Source organism: Gorilla gorilla, chromosome 2 (genome assembly GCF_029281585.2).
Source record: "Gorilla gorilla gorilla isolate KB3781 chromosome 2, NHGRI_mGorGor1-v2.1_pri, whole genome shotgun sequence".
NCBI classification, from domain to species: domain Eukaryota; kingdom Metazoa; phylum Chordata; class Mammalia; order Primates; family Hominidae; genus Gorilla; species Gorilla gorilla.
In genome coordinates this window covers 149,968,330-149,984,123 of record NC_086017.1, presented here as the reverse complement: position 1 = coordinate 149,984,123, position 15,794 = coordinate 149,968,330, and the positions used below count along the sequence as shown (strand labels likewise).

Sequence of the window (15,794 nt, the reverse complement as noted above, 5' to 3'; positions counted from 1 at the left end):
GACAGAGTGAGACTTTGTCTCAAAAAAAAAAAAAAAAAAAAAGCCAGGCACGGTGGCTCATGCCTGTAATCCCAACACTTTGGAAGGCTGAGGCGGGCGGATCACGAGGTCAGGAGTTCAAGACCAGCTTGACCAATATGGTGAAACCCCATCTCTACTAAAAATATAAAAATTAGCCAGGAGTGGTGGCACGTGTCTGTAGTCCCAGCTGCTTGGGAGGCTGAGGCAGGAGAATCGCTTGAACCCAGGAGGCAGAGGTTGCAGTGAGCCAAGATCGCACCACTTGCACTCTAGCCTGGGTGACAGGAAGACTCTGTCCCAAAAAAAAAAAAAAAACCTCTCATTCTACCTTTTTATAGCCCCAGTCACCTCCCTCCCACCCTTTCTAACCTCTGGCAACCACTAATCTGTTTTTTATGATTTTGTCGTTTCAAGAATGTTATATAAATGAAATCATCTAGGAGCTTGGCTTTTTTCTTTTTTTAGAGATACAGTCTTGCCCTGTTGCCCAGGCTTTAGCGTAGTGGTACGATCATAACTCACTGCAGCCTCAAACTCTTGAGCTCAAGCAATCCTCTGGCCTCAGCTTCCCAAGTAGCTGAGAATTACAGGCATGTGCCACTACACCCAGCTAATTTTTTAAAATTTTTGTAGAGACAAGGTTTTGCCACAGTTCCCAGGCTGGTCTTGAACTCCTGGGCTCCAGTGATCTTCCTGCCTTGGTCTCCCAAAGTGCTGGGATTATAGGCATGAGCCACCATGCCTAGCCTGTTTTTTTTTTTCAGTCAGCATAATTCTCTGAAGATCCATCTAAATTGTTATGTTTATCTGTAGAAATTTTCTTGCATATCAGGGCCAGGTGCAGTGGCTCACACCTGTAATCCCAGCACTTTGGGAGGCCGAGGCGGGCGGATCATGAAGTCAGGAGATCAAGACCATCCTGGCTTACACGGTGAGACCCCGTCTCTACTAAAAATACAAAAATTAGCCAGGTGTGGTCGTGGGTGCCTGTAATCTCAGCTACTCAGGAGGCTGAGGCAGGAGAATCGCTTGAACCTGGGAGGCGGAGGTTGCAGTGAGCCGAGATTGCGCCATTGCACTCCAGCCTAGGCATCAAAGTGAGACTCTGCCAAAAAAAAAAGGAAATTTTCTTGCATATCAATAGTATAGTTACCACATTTAGAAAATTTAACATTGGTATTGTTACCTAATATATAGTTTATATTCCAATTTTACCAATTATGTATTTTTTTCCCACAATAATATTTTTTAGTTGTCCTTAGTGGTGCCATGACAGTGTCTTAGACTTTTTTTTTTTTTTTTTTTTTTTGGCAGAGTCTTGCTCTGTCACCCAGGCTGGAGTGTAGTGGCGCAATCTCGGCTCACTGCAACCTCTGCTCACTGCAACCCTCGCCTCCCGGGTTCAAGCGATTCTCCTGCCTCAGCCTCCTGAGTAACTGGGATTACAGGCACGTACCACCATGCCCAGCTTATTTTTGTATTTTTAGTAGGAACAGAATTTCGCTCCGTTGACCAGGCTGGTGTCAAACGCCTGACCTTGTGATCTGCCCATCTCGGCCTCCCAAGAGTACTGGGATTATAGGCGTGAGCCACCGCGCCCGGCCGACATTTATTTATTTATTTATTTTTTGAGACGGAGTCTCGCTCTGTCGCCTAGGCTGGAGTGCAGTGGCACGATCTCGGCTCACTGCAAGCTCCGCTTCCCGGGTTCATGCCGTTCTCCTGCCTCAGCCTCCCGAGTAGCTGGGACTACAGGCGCCTGCCACCATGCCCAGCTAATTTTTTGTGTGTTTTTAGTAGAGATGGGGTTTCACGGTGTTAGCCAGGATGGTCTCAATCTCCTGACCTCGTGATCCATTCACCTTGGCCTCCCAAAGTGCTGGGATTACAGGCGTGAGCCACCGTGCCCGGCCCAACATTTCTTGTTTTTGATGACCATGACAGTTCTGAGGAATACTGGTCAGTTATTTTGCATAATGTCTTTCAATTGAGTTTTTCTGATTTTTTTTTTTTAATGATTAGACTGGAATTACGGGTTTTTGCGAGGAAGACCACGGAAGTAAAGTGCCATTTTTCTGACATGATATCAAAAGTATATACTAAAAAATGAATTATCGTTGTTGATGTTGTCCTTGATCAGCTGGCTGAGGTAGTTTGTTAGGTTTCCCTGCTATAAAGTTACTCTTTCCCTCTCCTTTTCATATTATACTTTTTGGAAGGAAGGCCTATGTGCAGCTCACACTTAAAGAGTGGGGCGTTATAGTTCCTTTCCTTGATGGTGGTGTATCTACACAAAGTATTTGGAATTCTGTGTGGGAGATTTATTCTGCCCTCCCATTTATTTGTTTAATCATTTACTTATATCAGTGTAGACTTGTAGATATTTATTTTGTACTTTGGTTTATAATCCAATACTTTATTACTTTGTTGCTCAAAATATTCTAGCTTTGGGCATTGGGAGCTCTTTCAGTTTGCCCTGGTCCCTTTCACGATTTCCTATCATTGTGTGTGTGTGTGTGTTCGTGTGTGTGTATGTGTGTGTTTGAGCACTTTTTTAGTTACATTACCACAATATATTCAAGGCTTACTTTGTGTATTTCTTACCTCATCCTAGGATCAGTCATTTCTCCAAGGGAACTGGTCCCTTTTATTGGAGAACAGTGTTAGAAACTAAGAGCTGAACATTATGTGCACTCTTTACCACTGGGGTATCTGCTTCTAAGCTCTCTCAGCTGATAGAACAAGGAAATATATGTGAATACTATATACATATGTCTATAAATTTATCCATACTTAACTATGTCTGTATTAAGCTAAACATTAGTTTATACTGATGTTTCTAACTCCAGTCCATTCTCGCTTCCTCTTCTTGTTTAACTGCTGTAAACTCCTACTCCAATAGTGAAAAATCTGGCTTTTAATTTTCTTTTTTTTTGAGGCAAAGTCTCGCTCTTGTCCCCCAGGCTGGAGTGCAATGGTGCAATCTTGGCTCACTGCAACCTCTGCCTCCCGGGTTCAAGCGATTCTCCTGCCTCAGCCTCCTGAGTAGATGGGATTTCAGGCGCCTGCCACCATGCCCAGCTAATTTTTGTATTTTTAGTAGAGATGAGGTTTCACCATGTTGGCCAGGCCGGTCTTGAACTCCTGACCTCAGGTGATCTGCCCGCCTCGGCCTCCCAAAGTGCTGGGATTACAGGCGTGAGCCACCGCGCCCAGCTTAATTTCCTTAATCGTATCTTTCACAGAAGTTGTAAGTTTTTTTTTTGAGACAGAATCTCACTCTGTCTCCCAGGCTGGAGTGCAGTGGCGCAGTCTCGGTTCACTGCAGTCTCCGCCTCCCGGGTTCAAACGATTCTCCTGCCTCAGCTTCCTGAGTAGCTGGGATTACAGGTGCGCGCCACCATGTCCGGCTAATTTTTTTTTTGCATTTTTAGTAGAGATGGGGTTTCACCATGTTGGCCAGGATGATCTTGAACTCCTGACCCCAGATGATCCACCCGCCTCGGCTGAGATTACAGGCATGAGCCACCGTGCCCGGCCAGAAGTTGTAGGTTTTAATAAAGACCAGCTTACCCATTTTTTTTTCCATAGATCTTGCTTTTTGGTGTTGTATAAAAACTCATAGCCAAACTGAAGATCAACTAGATTTTCCCTTTAAACAGAAATAAATACTTTTAAATATATAAAATGTATTAGTATATATTATATAGTCTAATATATTCACATATAAAACTTATATTTTATATTCATATATAAAACATTATATATAGTGTGTGTGTATATATATATAGAGAGAGAGAGAGAGAGAAAAGGAGAGAGAGAGGGCCTAGATTTTCTCCTAATTTTTTTTTGTTTTGAGACAGAGTCTTGCTTGTTGTCCATGCTAGAGTGCAGTGGCATGTTCTCATCTTACTGTTACCTCTGCCTCCCAGGCTCAAGCGACCCCCACCCCACCTCAGCCTCTTGAGTAGCTGGGACTACAGGTGTGCATTCCCACACCTGGCTCTGTATTTTTCTTTGTAGAGACACACTACTTTGTAGAGACTACAAAGTTGTTCAACAACTTTGTAGAGTTGTAGAACAACTCACCTTGTTGCCCAGGCTGGTCTTGAACTCCTGGGCTCAAATGATCTTCCTGCCTTGGCCTCCCAAAGTGCTGAGGTTACGGATGTATGCCACTGCACCCGGCCTTCTAAATGTTTTATAGGTTTACATATTACATGAGAGGTTGTTTTTTGAACTTCTTTTAACTGAGATTTTGACTGTTGTCAATAAGTAATATATTTCCCCCCTTTAATTTCTTGGATGGGACATGGGGTTCCGTCATAAGTTTTATAGTTAGAAAAAGAAATGGTAAAATGAAATTTTGGAACTTGCTGAGCAGTGGATAAAAAGCTCTTTTAATTTTGGAATTCAAATACCATATGTCATAGGGAGAAAATAAATGTATCTTTTCCTAGCCTTCAATCTGATTGAGGGAACATGACATATATAATAAAAATAATCAGCACTAAAGGCAACATGTGGTGTAGTGCTTAATTGTGTTTTTAAAAAAAACCCTCGAGTTATGAGGAGATCAATGTCAGTGTGAGCTGGACTAGTAAGAGAAGGCATCTTGGAAGCCAGACCTTTTTTTTTTTTTTTGAGACAGGATCTTGCTGTCTTCCCCAGGCTGGAGTGCAATGACATGATCATAGCTCACTGCAGCCTCAACCTCCTGAGCTCAAAAGCGATCCTTCCACCATAGCATCTCAAGTACCTGGGACTATAAGTGCCACCACCATGCCTGGCTAATTTTTAAACTTTTTAGTGTAGATGAGATCTTGTCATGTTGCCCAGGTTGGTCTTGAACTACTGGACTCAAGTGATCCTCCCACCTTGGCCTTCCAAAATGCTGGGATTATAGGTTTGAGCTACTGTTCCCACCACACCTGGACTTTTCTTTCTTTTTATAGCTGCACAACATTCCGTTATGTGGATGTACCATAGTGCATCTAACCAGTCCTCTGTTGACAAACTTTAAGAAAGTTTATAGTGTATTGGCATTACAAGCAGTGCTGTAATGGATAAATAAGGTTTATTTTATTATTATTTATTTCATTTTTTTGAGACAGAGTTTCACTCTGTTGCGCATGCTGGAGTGCAGTGGCGCAATCTCGGCTCACTGCAACCTCCACCTCCCATGTTCAAGTGATTCTTCTGCCTCAGCCTCCTGAGTAGCTGGGATTACAGGTGTGTGCCACCACACCTGGCTAATTTTTCTATATTTTGTAGAGACGGGGTTTCACCACGTTGCCCAGGCTGGTCTCGAATTCCTGAGTTCAAGCAGTTCTCCTGCCTGGGCCTCCCAAAGTGCTAGAGTTATAGGCATGAGCCACTGCACCTGGCCTGGATAAGTAAGATTTAGATTTGACTTTGAAACATTTGGTTCATATCCTGTATTATCCCAAGATACAGATTGTGACCAGAAACAATGAAGGCAAATTGACATATTTTCTGTAATAAGTGGCTCATATTTATAACAGTAGTTAACACATCCATATGTATGCATATAATTTATGTATTTGAGGGCACTACTGCAAAAAGCTATAGGAGCTGTGGAATGCTTGCGCATATTATAAAGTTTAAAAATACAAGTTTATTATGGAGAGTAAGCCTCTTATCCCCTGCCTAGAATCTGCAATATTCCAGTTTCTTGTATTTTAAGGGTGGTATTCTTCAACGTCCAGCTGTGTACAGTATCACCATTGGCAAGTTGACTTATTTCCCAGGGTGATTCCCATCCAAGAAATCTCTATTTTCTCACTATCCTCCTAATACAAGCTTATTTTGCTGCTGGCCATTCCAGCTGTTTACATTCTGTTGGTCTCTTTTCAAGTCTAATTTTTCTAGAGCAATCCTGAATAAGCAGGCCTCAATTTCTTTGAGGTTCAGAGCTTCCTCTCTTCAGTTCTAGCATTGTCCATACAACTATGTCACTCTTGGAAATCCCTGTTCTGCTGAGCATGTTTAGTTATCATGTGGGTGAATAATATAACAGTGATCTTTTCTTTTTTGAGATGGCGTCTCACTGTGTCTCCCAGGCTGGAATGCGGTGGTGGGATCTCAGCTCACTACAACCTCTGCCTCCTGGGTTCAAGCAATTCTCCTGCCTCAGCCTACAGAGTAGCTGGGACTACAAGCGTGCATCACCACACCTGGCTAATTTTTGTATTTTTAGTTGAGACGAGGTTTTGCCATGTTGGCCAGGCTGGTCTCGAACTTTTGACCTCAAGTGATCTGCCTCCCTTGGCCTCCCAAAGTGCTGGGTTACAGGTGTGAGCTACCTCACCCGGCCGATTTCTCTTAGAGTCTGAGAAGATCACTGAAGATTTAATAAATAAACCACTGATATGTGTATAATTATATTAGCACAGCTTTCTCAATCTTGTAGAAACTATTGCTCTGCTGATCTAATTAAGGAAGTTCTGATTCTTTTTGTAAGGGGAAGAATCCTTTAAAAATGGGAAGATGGGGCCGGGCGCGGTGGCTCATGCCTGTAATCCCAGCACTTTGGGAGGCCAAGGTGGGAGGATCATGAAGTCAGGAGATTGAGACCATCCTGACCAACGTGGTGAAACCCCATCTCTACTAAAAATACAAAAATTAGCCCGGCATGGTGGGGCATGCCTGTAATCCCAGCTACTCAGGAAGCTGAGGCAGGAGAATCGCTTGGACCGGGGATGGGGAGGTTTCAGTGAGCCGAGATTGCGCCACTGCACTCCAGCCTGGCGACAGAGCGAGACTCTGTCTCAAAAAACAAAACAAAACAAAACAACAACAACAACAACAAAAGAGAAGACGTACATCCTAAATCTGTTTTTGTTTTTGTGTTTTCTGAGACGGAGTCTCGCTCTGTGGCCCAGGCTGGAGTGCTGTGGCGCGATCTCGGCTCACTGCAAGCTCCGCCTCCCGGATTCATGCCATTCTCCTGCCTCAGCCTCCGGAGTAGCTGGGTCTACAGGAGCCTGCCACTACGCCCGGCCAATTTTTTGTATTTTTTAGTAGAGACGGGGTTTCACCGTGTTAGCCAGGATGGTCTCGATCTCCTGACCTCGTGATCCACCCGCCTCGGCCTCCCAAAGTGCTGGGATTACTGGCATGAACCACCACGCCTGGCTTTTTTTTTTTTTTTTTTTTTTTTTGTGACAGTCTCTGTTGCCCAGGCTGGAGTGCAGTGGCGCGATCTTGGCTCACTGCAAGCTCCGCCTCCCGGGTTCATGCCATTCTCCTGCCTCATCCTCCTGAGTAGCTGGGACTACAGGCGCGTGCCACCACGCCTGGCTAATTTTTTTGTATTTTTAGTGGATACGGGGGTTTTACCGTGTTAGCCAGGATGGTCTCAATCTCCTGACCTCGTGATCTGCCGACCTCGGCCTCCCAAAGTGCTTGGATTACAGTCGTGAGCCACCGTGCCCGACCCCTAATTCTGTTTTTAATAAATACTGATTTTGTTGTTGTTGTTGTTGTTTGTTTTTGAGATGGAGTCTCGCTCTGTCACCCAGGCTGGAGTGCAGTGTCACGATCTCGGCTCTCTGCAACCTCTGCCTCCTGGGTTCAAGGAATTCTCCTGCCTCAGCCTCCCGAGTAGCTGAGATTACGGGCATGCGCCACCATGCCCGGCTAATTTTTTTATTTTAAGCAGAGACGGTTTTGTCACGTTGGCCAGGCTGGTCTCGAACTCCTGAGCTCAGGTGATCCGCCTGCCTCTGCCTTCCAAAGTGTTGGGTTTACAGGCGTGAGCCACCACACCTGGCCAAATACTGAGGTTTTTTTTTTTTTCTTTTTTTTGAGAGGGAGTCTCGCTGTGTTACCCAGGCTGGAGTGCAGTGGCACGATCTCAGCTCACTGCAAGCTCCACCTCCCGGGTTCATGCCATTCTCCTGCCTCAGCCTTCCGAGTAGCTGGGACTACAGGCACCCGCCACCACGCCCGGCTAATTTTTTTTGTGTTTTTAGTAGAGACGGGGTTTCACCATGTTAGCCAGGATGGTCTTGATCTCCTGACCTCGTGATCCGCCCGCCTTGGCCTCCCAAAGTGCTGGGATTACAGGTGTGAGCCACCGTTCCCGGCCATACTGAGTTTTCTAAAGGCTGCTTACAGTATACTTTGGAAAGAAATTGTAAAATTAAGAATTCTTAAGCAATTGTGTCTTGCATTTAGTGATTCAGATTTACATTTTAGCTTATTTTACAGCGATTTTGTTCTTAAGAGTTGATAAGGATATCAAATCAGAATGAAAACATCATTGTGTCCTCTTAATTTAAAAGCCATAGTTTCCAAGCTTTTTGCTCTTTTGTTTTTTTTTGAGACAAGGTCTCTGTTATTCAGGCTGAGTGCAGTGGCATGATCATGGCTCACTGCAGCCTCAACCTTCTTGGGCACAAGCGATGCTTCCACCTCAGCCTCCTGAGTTGCTGGGACTACAGGCTTGTACCACCTCGCCTGGCTGATTTGTAATTTTTTCGGAGAGAGGGGCTCTTGCTCTGTTGCCCAGTCTGGTCTTGAACTCCTGGGCTCAAGCCATCCTCTTGCCTTGGCCTCCCAAAGTGCTAGGATTATAGATATGAACTACCATGCCTGGCCTGTTTTTTTCTAAAATATTCATGTATTTTTTCTCTATAAGAGGCCAAGTGATTTGTGAGGTTACTTCTTCTTCTTCTTCTTCTTCTTTTTAAAAATTTTTTGTAGAGGTGGAGTCTTGCTATGTTGTCCTGGGCTCAAGCAATCCTTCTGCCTCAGCCTCCCAGAGTGCTGGGATTATAAGTGTGAGCCACTGCACCTGGCCTGTCAGTCAGGTTGCTTCTATACCTATTTTCTTATCTAGAATATGTGGTAACAGTATTAACCTGTTTGTAAATTATCTAACAATAATTGAATGCTTTATGTATTGATGTGGGCCTCCAGTGAATTGATTCTGGTCAAAATTCACACCTTTGGAATGTCAAATTCAGTCTGCTGAGAGGCTGGAGCTTTCCTAGATAGACAAGCCACAGAGACTTTCTGAAAATCAAGGTAGAGAGCCTAAGCATTTTAGAGCTTCATGTTGTGTTTGAGAACGGAGGCCCAGAGAAGGAGGCCATCAGCTCCAGTGACTTCCCTAGGGCCTTCATGGTAAAACTCAGCATAGAATTTTCCCTCCACACCTGAGCCTCTTCCAAGAGCTTCTTTCATGTCTTGGCTTGTGTGACACCTTGCCCCAGCCTCATCCCAGGACTTTTCTGCAAAAGGAATTATTTTCCCTTGGCCCACGTGCTGCTGCAGATATACAATTAATGAACAATCTAGATATATTTGTTAAGCATCAAGGTACTGGCCACGTGTAATAATAAGCAAGAGAGGCAAATGTGTGTCCTGTGTTCAGTAATGCTATCATGTTGGTGTTTACTTGGTTTGGGAGGATAGGGGTCATTCATAGAAATGGAAAGAGGTATTGATTTAGAAACTAATGCAAATAAAGACAGGAAAATATGTTTTCTCGTATTCTAATTTGACAAAATTTAAAATATACATAAGTTTCATAAGGTGAAGATACTTATTTATGTTCTTTCTTAGTCATCCAGTCTGGAACTCTCCCTGCCTTGACACCACCTCCCTTCCCAACCTTTTTAAAAACAGTGGTTTAATTGTCTGCTTGCAGAGGTGGATACTTTTTATTCTGGTGGAAGACTGGAGCAGTGGGTGTTTGTTTACAGTTTAAGATGCCCTTTAGGATTTGCTTTCCTTGTTCCCTCAGGTCTGAACTTTCTGAAAAGTTCTGATCTAATGTGGTCATACCAGGTTTGACTATATCTTTTATTCTACTTCTGGCATTGCTGTCAATTTATCATAAGATTTTTCTTTTGTACATTTCTTTTAGCTAAAGAGTTGGCCATGGGAAACTCCGCTTTATTCACATACACCTTTATATTAATGTATTAGAGTGTGTAAATATTTTCCTATATCCATCATTTATTCATGGAACATTTTTGAGAGGATATGTATTGTGTGCTGTATGAGGCACTGGGGGTGCAAAGTTGAAGAAGATTCATGGCTCATGGTTTTAGTTTTAAGAAACTTCAAGAGAGACTGGCAAATGAACAGATAATTCTGATATGTTGGGGTAAATACAAATGATAGATAGAGATCTTATCTAGGGTATTGTGGACCACAGAATAGAGCAGGATTGGTACTTAAAATACAGTATGGGGACCCTGAGAGATCCCTGAGCTCTGGAAGGTCAAAACTTTTTTTTAAAGTAACAATACTAACATTATTTGCCCTTTTTTCTCTTTCTTTTTTCCCCTCACAAATTAACAATGGAGTTTTCCACAGGCAAGGGAACTTGTAATATCTCAATAGAGATGAGAATCCCTCCCTCTTGCCCTCTTTCCCTCCTTTCCTCCGCCACTCTTTCCTTTCCCCTTTCTACTTTCCCCCTTCCCTTTTCTTTCTTTCTTTCTTTTTTTTTTTTTTTTTTGAGATGGAGTCTCTGTCACACAGGCTGGAGTGCAATGGCGCGATCTCGGCTCACTGCAACCTCCACCTCCTGGGTTCAAGCAGTTCTTCTGCCTCAGCCTCCCGAGTAACTGGGATTATAGGCGCCCGCCACAATGCCTGGATTTTTTTTTTGTATTTTTAGTAGAGACGGGGTTTCACTGTGTTGGCCAGGCTGGTCTTGAACTCCTGACCTCGAGTGATCCACCTGCCTCGACCTCCCAAAGTTCTGAGATTATAGGTGTGAGCCATTGTGCCTGGCTCCCCTTTTCTTTCCTTCTTTCTTTTTCTTCTTTTTTGTTTTTGTTTTTAGAAACAGGATCTTGCTGCTTCGCCCAGGCTGGAGTTCAGTGGCACCATCATAGTTCACTGCAGACTTGAACTATGCTCAGGTGACCCATCTGCCTCAGCCTCCCAAGTGGCTAGGATTACATGTGTGCACCAACACACCCAGCTAATTTTTTTCTTTATCTTTTTTTTTTTTTTTTTTTGAGACAGAGTCTTGCTCTGTCACCAGGCTGGAGTGCAGTGGCCCAATCTCTGCTCACTGCAACCTCTGCCTCCTGGGTTCAAGCAATTCTCCTGCCTCAGCCTCCCTGGTAGCTAGGACTACAAGCACGCGCCACCATGCCCAGCTAATTTTTGTATTTTTAGTAGAGACAGGATTTCACCATGTTGGCCAGGATGATCTCTTGACCTCCTGATCCACCTGCCTCGGCCTCCCAAAGTGCTGGGATTTCAGGTGTGAGCCACCGCGCCTGGCTAATTTTTTATTTTTATTTTTTTTAGAGACGAGATCTGCTACATTGTCCAGGCTGTCCTCCAACTCCTGAGCTCAAGCAGTCCTCCTTCCTTAGTGTTTCAAAGCTTTAGGATTACAGGCATGAGCCACTGCACCTGCCCTGTGACTGTTTTCAACTATAAACATACCTATTCTGTCATTCTTACAACTTTGAATATAGGTAATTTTATCCATTTAATGCATTGATAATGGCGGTGGCATGATCCAGAAGCACACAATGAACATAAAATTGGGAGGCTCTGATATTTGATACAAATTGCCATGGTACAACTGCTCATTCCTGTGTAGATTATTGTTATTTAAAAAATAATACTCTTGCTATATCACCTCATTTCATTATAATGGGTACCTATGTTCTACTTGCTTTTTTGACTTGTCATCTCATTTTTACTGTGCCTAGAGAATTTTGTTAGAAGTCTTACCCCTAAATTACCTGTTTGAGAATAGGTAAACTTTTATCGAACTTACTGTAATAAGTAGGCTACATCCTACATAATGAATTGAGTAAGAAGAAAGAGGACATGGGGTATTTTTAAAAATGTTTCCTGAATCTATTCTTTTTTAGTGTGAAATTTATATGTATGTGATTTTGAAATAATTCAGAATTAATAGAAAAGTTAAAAAATAGGCCGGGCACGGTGGCTCACGCCTATAATCCCAGCACTTTGGGATGCCTAGGTGGGTAGATTACCTGAGGTCAGGAGGTCCGAGACCAGCCTGGCCAACATGGCGAAAACCCATCTCTACTAAAATTATAAAAATTAGCTGGGCGTGGTGGCGCACACCTGTAATCCCAGGTACTCAGGAGACTGAGGCAGTAGAATCACTTGAACCTGGAAGATAGAGGTTGCAGTGAGCCAAGATCACACCACTGCACTCCAGCATGGGTGACAGAGTGAGACTCCGTCTCAAAAATAATAATAATAATAGAGTTGTAGCTGGGTGCAGTGGCTCAAGCCTGTAATGCCAGTACTTTCAGAGCCTGAGGTGGGAGGATTGCTTGAGCCCTGGAGTTTGAGACCAGCCTGGACCACATAGTAGACCCCATCCCTACAAAAAAAAAAAAAAAAGCCGGGTGTGGTGGCACACGCCTGTAGTCCCAGCTACTCAAGAGGCTGAAGTGGGAGGATCCCTAGCCCAGGAGGTCAAGGCTGCAGTGAGCTGTGATTGCACCACTGCAATCTTTGGGTGACAAAGACTCTGTTTAAAAAAAAAAAAAGTGTCATGGGTTAAAAGTTATCCTCAAGACTTTTCTATTCTCCAGTAGAAGAAACATTTATATTAATAAATGAGAATTGTGAGTATTAATAAATGTTATAAAGATGATAAAGTAATGTGGTAGATAATGACCTAGATTGCTATCTTAACTGCGAGACTGTGTAGAATGCCTCTTAGAAGAGGTAACTTTGAGTTAAAACATAAATGTTATGAAGTGGCAGAAGACCTGGAGGCAGCACATTACAAGCTGAAAGAACAGCATGTACAAGAGCCCTAAATAGGAACAAAGTGTGAGGAAGAGAAAATATACCAGTAAGGCTAGAGAGTAGTTGAATGAAGAGGAAAGCAGATGAGGTCAGAGCCTGGCATGGTGGCTTATGCCTGTAATCCCAGCACTTTTAGAGGCTGAAGTGGGTGGATCGCTTGAGCACAGGAGTTCGAGACCAGCCTGGGCAACATGGCAAAACCCTGTCTCTGCAAAAAATAACAAAAATTAGGCAGGCGTGGTGGCACACACCTGTAGTCTCAGCTACTAGGGAGGCTGAGGTGGGAGGATACCTAGAGCTTAGGAGGTTGAGGCTGCAGTGAACCGTGATCATGCCGCTGCACAACAGGCTGGGTGACAGAGCAAGACCCTGTCTCAAAAACAGACAAACAAAAAAACAAAAAAAGAAAAAAGATGAGGTTAGTTGTAGACAGATACCAGATCATATAGGGTAGGTCATTTTTAATATCATGTAGGGTCTTAGTAGTTCATAGTTGTAACGCAGGTAGGGTTAACAGCAGGAAGCCTTTGGAAGGTTTTAAGCAGATCACTCCAGTGATATGATTTATGCTGTACAAGGTACATTCTGGTTGATCTGGTGCGGATTAATTGTACAGAGGTAAGATTTGACTTTGGGAAGCTGAGGCGAGCAGATCACAAGGTCAGGAGTTCAAGACCAGCCTGGCCAATATGGTGAAACCCCATCTCTACTAAATATACAAAAAAAATTAGCCAGATGTGGTAGCAGGCACCTGTAATCCCAGCCTCTTGGGAGGCTGAGGCAGGAGAATTGCTTGAACCTGGGAGGTGGAGGTTGTAGTGAGTCAAGATCATGCCACTGCACTCCAGCCTGGGCTCAGAGTGAGACTCTGTCTCAAAAAAAAAAGAGGTAAGATTTGAAGCAGAGAGACAGATTTGGAGGGTGTTGGAACAGCATAGCCTCAGCCTCCCGAGTAGCTGGGATTATAGGCATATACCACCACGCCCGGCTAATTTTTGTATTTTTAGTAGAGATTGGGTTTCGCCATGTTGCCCAGGCTAGTCTTGAACTTATGGGCTCAAGTGATCCTCTGGCCTCCCAAGTAACTGGATTACAGGCTTACATCTCTGTGCCTGGCTTGGTGAGGCTTTTGTTCAGAAGAGACATGAGACTTTGTATAGCTAGGGGAGAAAAAGTTGACCCGGACCCCGAGAGAAGCAACATGGAATTATGGAGAAAATATCATTTTCCAAGGGGACTAGTGTTAGAGATCTTGGGTTGATGACTTCAGTGAGGTGGGCAGTGCTAAGGTCTTAGTTCCAGAGATGGTAAAAGAATAGGTCCTGTTATTGTGTGTTTGTGTTGATAGTATTTAGGCCCTATTTTGGTTCATTCATTTACTAATCTATGTATTGTAGTAATGGATTATCCTGGAATTAGAAATACTTTCAAATACAAAAACAAGTGGAAAGTCTTTCCCACCTATATCCCTCAGCTACCTTGTTTCTATTCACACCATTCCTCCAACACTCCACCCCACCCAGGAAACTACTGTTCAGTTTCTCATGTAACCTTCTAGAGTTTCTTTATATAAATAAAGACAATAAAAATACAGGTTCCTGGCCAGGCACAGTGGCTCACGCCTGTAATCCCAGCACTTTGGGAGGCCGACGTGGGTGGATCACGAGGTCAGGAGTTCAAGACCAGCCTGACCAACATGGTGAAACCCCATCTCTACTAAAAATACAAAAATTAGCTGGGCCTGGTGGCGCATGCCTGTAATCCCAGCTACTCGGGAGGCTGAGACAGGAGAATTGCTTGAACCCGGGAGGCGGAGGTTGCAGGAGCCGAGATCGTGCCATTGCACAGATTCTGGCCAGGTACAGTGGCTTGGGCATGTAATCTCAGAAATTTGGGAGGCCGAGGCAGGCGGATCACTTGATCCCAGGAGTTCAAGACCAGCCTGGGCAACGTGAGGAAACCCGTCTCTACAAAAAATACAAAAATTAGCCGGGCGTGGTGGTGCACGTCTCTAGTCCCAGCTACCTGGGAGGCTAAGGTGGAGGATCACCTGAGGCCGGGGAGTTCTAGGGTGCAGTGAGCTGCTATTGTGCCACCACACTCCAGCCTGGGCAACAGAGTAAGACTGTCTCAAAAACAAAAAGAAAAAAAAGATAAATAAATAACTGCAGATTCTTGTTTCTTTCTATCTTTACCCTAAAATCCACCAATCTCAAAGGTAGCATATTATAACTGTTATTTTGCAAATTGGTCTTCCCACCTTCCCCCTTGCACAGTGTGTTTTTCACTTAAGAATAGAGATTTACACAGAAAATCTTTCCATAGAGTATATAGGATTTTTTTCCTTTTTCTTTTTTTTGAGACAGGGTCTATTTCTGTTGCCCAGGCTGGAGTGCAGTGGTGCGATCTTGGTTCACTGCAGCCTGAGCCTCCTGGATTCAAGTGATCTTTCCACCTTGGCCTCTGAATAACTGGATCACAGGCACATGTCTCCACTCCTGGCCCTGGATTTTATTTTTAGGAGTAGTTTTAGGTTCACAGCAAAATTGAGCAGGAGTACAGAGAGTTTTCACATACACCCATTACCCTACACAGTCATAACCGTACCCACACATGCATAGCCTCCCCCACTATCAACGTCCTGAATAAACAAGTTTGTTATTTTTGAGTTCACCAATTTTCTTACTTTTGGAAAAACAATCAGCTTTATGTACTTTGAAATTGTTCTGAAATTTGTTTTATAATGTTCCTCTCATTTAAAAAATTCATCTTCATCAAAAGACACCTTAAAGAAAGTGAAAACATGCCACATGTTTTGGGAAAAATAATTGTAATATATGTAATAGGGAATTAGGGTCCTGACCAGGGCTGGCTTCATGGGTGTGCAATCTGTGCAGTCACGCAGGACCCCTCATTTAGATGGTCCCCGTGCTTAGTTTACTGGTAAGCTGTCACCGTCTTGAAATTCTTAA

The 15,794-nt window shown here is 43.7% G+C and overlaps 1 protein-coding gene across 12 annotated transcripts in view; it reads left to right on the top strand.

Moving 5' to 3' along the window:
• The window catches only part of PIK3CB (phosphatidylinositol-4,5-bisphosphate 3-kinase catalytic subunit beta), a 186,493-nt gene that overhangs the window by 22,775 nt on the left and 147,924 nt on the right, over nucleotides 1–15,794 (top strand). The window lies entirely within an intron of this gene.